We start from the raw sequence: 7,291 nt of genomic DNA, 5'->3' as shown, positions 1-7,291 counted from the left end.
TTTTGTTTATCTAGTCTCTGTTGATATATTCTTAGAGTAGTCTCCATTTGGGGGCTATTATGAATATAGCTAGGTAGCGTAGTGCCTAAGGCACTTGACTGCTAACCAGAAGGCTGGCAGTTCAAACCCACCAGCCACTCCTTGGAAGGAAGATGGGGCAATCTACTTCCGTAGTGATACTGCCTCGGAAACTCAAGTAGGGGTTGCTATGGGTTGATCTGACTCAACTGCACGTAACACCAATGAATATAGCTGCTATTAACATTCTTGTAGAATTTACATATTCATGTGTCTTGGCAAAATATCTAGGAATGGAATTGCTGAGCACAGGGAAGGCATGTTTCTTATAAACTGACAGTTTTACAAAGTGTCTTACTTTATACTCCCATGAGTAATGTATATGATTTCTGTTGCTCTCCATCTTTGCCAATACTTGGTTTTGTTGGTCTCATTAATCTTAGCCTAGTGTGTGTGCAGTAACAGCTCATTGTGGTTTTAATCTGCATTTTCCTGATAGCTGGTGAGGTTGGTTACCTTTTTCATATACTTTTTTGAAGCAACTTTGCCTTTCCCTGATTGCTGCTTAACTAGATTATGTGGTTTCATTGCCATCTAACATAAAACACATTGAGCTATTTATAACCTTTGTGGTAAAAATAAATTTAGCATGGATAGTTTCATTAGAAAGTAGCCATGGTGGCACAACGGTTAATCATTTGGCTGCAAATCAAATGGTTGGCAGTTTGAACCCACCCAGTGGTTCTACAAGAGAAAAGACCTGGCAATTTGCTCCCGTAAAGATTACAAGCTAGAAAATCATACAGGGCTGTTCACATGGAGTCACTAGGAGTTGGAATCGACTCAACCACACACAACAGCAGCTTTATCAGAAGGAGCCCTGGTGGTGCAATGGTTAAGTGCTTGGTTAGCAGTTTGAACCCACCCAACAGCTCAGTGGTAGTAAGACCTGGTAATCTGCTTCCATAGAGGTTATAGCCTAGGAAGCCCTATGGTGCAGTTCCACTCTGTCCTATGGATCTCTTGAGTCAGAATCGACTCCACAGCACATAACAATAGCTGTGTCCCTGGGTGGCATAAACTTTGAAATGCTTGACTACTAGCTGAAATGGTGGTTTGAACCCACCTGGAGGCACCTGGAAGACAAGCCTGGTGATCTGCTATAGCCCTGAAAACCCTATGGACCAATTCTCTGCACACATTAAGTTGCCATTAGTCATTAGCTTGATGGCAACTAACAGCAATAACAAAGTTTATTAGAATTCCAAAAACCCAAATGAATTCAGAATGGAAATGTTCATGACTTTTGCTTCTTGCAAAATACCAGCTTAAACATGGAACTTATGAAATATTGAATTTTTATTATGGTTACTGGGATATTAACTTGGGTTTCAGACCAAAGGATTTGATAGAAAAAAGTTTGTTTTGTTTTTGCTAATTTTTAATACAAAAGTCATGTGAAAAATTAAATGTTTCAAGAAAAGTTGTAGTTATGTCTTTTTAACATTGTCCAATTAATTGTTCAATCAGTTAAAACTGTATTTTGTAATGGTTCTGTGGAATTCAAATAACAAAATATAGAGTCCTTTAAACAAAAATGTTTATTAGATAATCTGCTAACAGGGCACCTTTCGCCTAATTTTTTATTTCAAGCTCTCCACTTTGAGAGGGAGAGTAAGTTTTATAGGCAGTGAATAACAAATATTGATTGGTTAAATGAACAAAAGATTGTTGTTGTTATGTGCCCTCGAGTCAAACCCGACTCATAGCGACCCCTCCTTGGGTTTCCGAGGCAGTATCACTATGGAAGTAGGATTGCCCAACCTTCCTTCCGAGGAGTGGCTGGTGGGTTTGAACCGCCAGCCGTCTGGTTAGCAGGCAAGTGTCTTAGCCACTATGAACAAAAGATTAAGTAACTGTTTAAGTGAGAAGTCTGTAATTTTCATGGAGGAAACAGAAAATCCAGGAAAGGCAATCCATTGGGTATTTTGAAGGATTCTTTGACTTTGAAGCAGAGAGGGCCCTAAATTACAAGCAGTGGCATTACTAGGGATGACAAGGAAATACTGTCAGTGTTCTTGGGTAGTATTTCAGCACAATTTTATTTTTTCAAATAAAAACATCTCTGTAGTTAAACAGGAACATTTTTCATAAGCCCAACTTATATGTATCAATTTATCTACAAAGCTAAAACTCTATGTGAATTTACTTCTTGAACTTTCTAATGCCCTCCAGTCAGAACTGCCATTATTACCCAATAACAGTGACGCTCTGAATCACACGGTTTCCTCTACAAACACAAGCATGTGCTATTGTTTTCCTGGATGGCAGTGCACAGGAGATCCGTGAAGGGGGCAGGGTAACATCAACCCTAGTGATGTCACCAATGACAAGCTGATATAAGCCAGGTTCCTTGAGTCTCAGTAAATGTTTTCTAAAGTTTATGGGTAATTTATACCTAATGATGAGCCTTATTTTATTAAAGATAAAAACCAGTCATCTAGCCAGTTCCAACTCATAACAACCCTTTAGGACACAGAACAACTGTCCCATAGGGTTTCCAGGACTGCAAAAGAGAAAGTAGACTACCTCATCTTTGTCCCACTGATCACCTGGTGGGTTCCAACAGCTAACCTTTCAGTTAGCAGCGGAAAGCTTTAACCACTATGCCACCTGAGCTCCTTTTCAAGATACTTTGCATAAATTCTGGACTTTCTTTGATAAACAGCCCTGGGGATTCCTGAGGCTACTTCAAGGTTAAATGGAGGCCAAACTGGTGGCAGCTTTTTTTTTTTTTTTTTTTTAAACATTTATAGTATGGCATAGTGAACTGACATTCTTCAGTTAAAATTGCTTTACATCAAAAAGCAGGATGAACCGGTGGATGTATTGTTATACAGATTTGCAGCTTTTATGGGGAATTCCTCAAGTCTCCTTAATTGATGTCTTTGAATTTTCTGACTTTAGTATCTTTATGTAGTCAGTCAAGGAGCCCAGTGGTTAAGCACTCAGTTGCTAAAAGATCAATGGTTCGAACCCACCAGTGTTTCAGTCACCTCACGGTACAAAGATGTGGCAGTCTGCTTCCATAAAGATTTACAGCCTTGGAAGCCCCATGAGGCATTTCTTCTTACTCTGTTCTATATGGTCACTATGAGTCAGAATCCACTCGACCACAACAGATTTTTGTTGCTCTGTCACAATTTCCCTGTTCTTTGAAGGCATATTCTTTGTTGTGTAATGAACTCTAGTAATCAGCATTACAAAAACATTTTTTTTTCAGTGAAGATTATACTACAGGTGAAAACCATAACCAAACTCACTGCCATCCAGTCAATTTGACTCATAGCAACATGTGACCCATCTTCCTCCCGCTGAGCATCTGATGGGTTTGAAACACTGACCTTTGTGGTTAGCATTCAAATGCGTTACCCATCACACTACCAGAGCTCCTTATACTACAGGGTAGTCCCAAGATAGAACAGGGTTTCATTCCCACAACTTGTTAGTTCTGACAGAATACCAATTTATTATTATTTTTTTGTTTTCATTATTGCCGTTCATTATCTGCATCCTTATAAATTCAACCTTCATTTGTCAGCATCAATGATTTGTGTGTCGTAACAATGAAGTCAGCCGTAACTGTTGGGTGCATGCTATGTCAACATTGCCCAACCTTCTATCCATTAGGACTCACTACACCAACATTGATCATAAGTCTTAACACTGAACATCTTTGAGTGAACATGTGAGAATGACATTAGCATCACACACTGCAGCACTATATGTAGCCATATATTACTAAGTGTAACGTGTACCAGAAAAAAAAAAAAAAAAGCCCCAAAATGGTTGGTTATAAGTGCAGTTCATCATAACTCAAACACGTCTTAAGTCAGGGACTAGCTCTTTCTTGCTCGCTATTTTTTTTTTAGCCAGATCATTTATTGTCATATGCCACATTTACCAGTATGACTACACAGGAAAAGTGAACCAAATATTACATATCTTCTGTTCAGTAAGGATTCTCTCAAGCTTTTGGTCAGAGAGTAAATGGTGTTGTGCTTGTAATCAAGGAAGCTGTGTGCCTGGTGAAATGTACCTCTGGAATATTATGTAAGTTTATGCTCTCAGGGCTGTCCGGTTATTAATGAAGACAATGCATACGTCATGTTCTCATTGAAAGCACGAGCCTTGTTGGTCACACAGACTCTGGCTTTGAATCCTGGCTCCTCTACTTAATGAGCTATATGTATTTTAATTGTTGGAAATTATAATAAGTAGCTTTTGGGTTATTTAATGTTTTATCAAGTCATTATTCCAGTCTGTGAATTGTCATGAAGGCAAAGGATCAAATTCAATTGTGAACACTGTTCTGCAGATTTATCAGGTGGTAATGTTTGATAACAAAGAAACTCCCCCAGAACACATTTCTCAAGGGGCAAGCCCCACTATTGAAGTTGGAAGGCTTCCCAACACTATCATTCCTTACGGCTTGCTACCACAGGGGTCTGTTTTGGAGGGGGGGAAAAAGAAGTTACAGTGAGTGGATTCTGACTCACAGCTATGCTATGTGTGTCAGAGCAGAACTGGGGTCCATAAGGTTTTCAGTGGCTTATTTTTCAGTAGATCACTAGGTCTTTGTTCCAAGGCACCTCTGGGTGGATTCAAACCGCCAACCTTTCAGTTAGCAACTCAGCGTGTTTCAAAGGAAATTGTTGCCTTTTCATTATAGTAAGGTGTTTCAACATGAGCCATTATTGAAATCCTATTTCTTGAGTTTTAAAAAAATCATGTTGTAATTTGAACAGCTTTGTACTGCTGAGCCTTTACTCTTGTCGGATTATAATTTATTTTTCACACATACCTTTCTTATAATGTACTTCTACTACTGTGTAACTGAGCAAAACTAAAACCAAGCCCACTGCCAAACAATCACTTCTGACTCACAATTTCCAATGTTGAAATATTTATGGAAACAGACTACCTCATCTCTCTCCCACAGAGCAGGTTACAGGTTTAAACCACCACCGTTTTGGTTTGCAGCCACACGTCTTAACCACAGTGCCACGAGAACTTCTTATTTAACTTACATATTATATAAATAATATCCAACAACAACAACAACATGAATGATAGTCTTATGAACTCAGTGGAAATGGGTGTCTTCTCTTATTCAGGGAGAATGTTAGGTGCATGCTATTTTGTTTTTGTTTCTGGTAATTTCCTTCTTGTGTTACATAGTTGACCATTCACTACAATTATGATGGGACTTCTATCAAACCTATGTCCTACTCACTGTTTATGTTTCTGTCTGAAAAAGTGTTTCTTAGCAATTGTAGCACAGGACAGAGAAGCTTTTTTTCATTCTCAACAATACAAGTGTTTGTTATGTGAGGATAAAATGAAACAATGTGTACACATGTCTTACTAGCCTGGGTTTATCCTAAAATATTTATTTAATTAAATACAGACCACTTTCATCCAAAGTGGCATATAATCTTTTTACAATTATGTTTTAAAATTTCAGTTAAGGGAGACCTTTTCTAGTAATTTTCTTGGTTAACTTTTTCCCTCATATTTTCCAGGTTCACTTTGATGGAGACAGCTGTTCTTCAGGTTCAGTAAGTATTAACCCCTGGCTTTTTCTCAACTTTCCAGGCTTCACAGATTTTAAAATCACTGAATGGAAGTACTTATGCAATATCTCAATGTAACTGTTACTGCTGTTGCTGTTATGCACTGTTTGAGTTAGATCCGACTCATAGCGACCCCTCCTTGGGTTTCCAAGGCAGTATCACTACAAAGGGAGCTCTGGTAGCATAGTGGCTAAGGCACTTGACTGCTAACCAAAAAGCTGGCGGTTCAAACCCACCAGCCACTCTTTGGAAGGAAGGTTGGGCAATCTACTTCTGTAGTGATACTGCCTCGGAAACTCAAGGAGGGTTCACTATGAGTCAGTTCTGACTCGACGGCAAATAACAACAACAATCACTACAAAAGTAGGATGCCCCATTTTCCTTCCAAGGAGTGGCTAGTGGGTTTGAACTATGCTGTTACTAGGATAGTAATATCCTGCAAGGTACAATAAATCTGACCACTTATTTGTAAGATCACTCCTTTAAACTGAACTCTAGTGATTGCTTTTGAATACTGAATACAAGTATTAAGATAAGCCACTCTTTTATAGTTTTTGTACAGGGTGGTGAAAATATTTGGGAAATAGTTTTGGAAATTACACAACACTGTAAATGCCATTGAACTGTACATTTAAAATGGCTGAAATGGCAAATGTTATGCTAAATACGTATTATTATGATAACAATGAGAGAAAAAAAAGATAAGTGATCTTTTTAAAGAATAAATATTGGCAACTACTACAACTTGGCTAAGTTCTGGAGAAATTATCCATCTAGATTTTAATAGTTAATGATTTTCAAATTGGAAGTTCAGGGTTTTTTTTTAAAGTTGAAAAGGCTTAATTAGAATTTTTAGTAGTCTTGTTGTCACTGTATCATTAAGAAGAATTAAGTAATCCAGTTGTCCAGCTGGTTCATGGTTCCATTTATTCTTGTTAACTTTATATAAGTTTATATATATATATATATATATAATACATCTATAAAACCACATGTAAAGGTCAATTAAAAAATAAATGCTAATAAATTTATGAGCAGATATTCAACATTATATAGAATAATCAAGATACTCAACAGTGCAGTAGAATGAATGCCAGTTCCTGGTGGAAATAGAATGAGACACTTTTTTGTTGATTTATGCCATGCTTTGCTTGAAAAAATAAATTTAAGTTAGGGTTTCTAATTGGGATTAGGGGTTCTATTGGATAACTGCAGTATATTAGGGGATCTGTAAATTCTTTTAAATTACATTAAGAATTTTGTACATTTACATATATATGTTTTGGAGGGTGGAGTCCATACATCATCCAATTCTCAAAAAGGTGAATGAACTAAAACGAGTTTGAAAACACCACTAATTATAGTTTGTTTATCCATTCATCGTTTATGGGCACTTAGATTGTTTCTATCTTTTTGCTACTATGAGTAATGCTGCAGTGAACATGGGTGAGCATTTATCTACTCATGTCATTGACTCTTATTTCTCTAGGATATACACCTAGTAGTGGGATTGCTGGAAAAGAATAAAGGCAGAGGAGTAATTAAGAATGCTAATTTGGAGAGTTCCGGCAAGATGGTGGACTAGGCAGAAGGACTGCACAGATGCTCTTCAACAAAGAAAAGGGAAACCAATTAAC

This window comes from Orycteropus afer, unplaced genomic scaffold, assembly GCF_000298275.1.
Source record: "Orycteropus afer afer isolate SDZICR_OR568_19922 unplaced genomic scaffold, OryAfe1.0 scaffold01020, whole genome shotgun sequence".
NCBI classification, from domain to species: Eukaryota; Metazoa; Chordata; class Mammalia; order Tubulidentata; family Orycteropodidae; genus Orycteropus; species Orycteropus afer.
Note: the sequence above shows the minus strand (reverse complement) of the source record.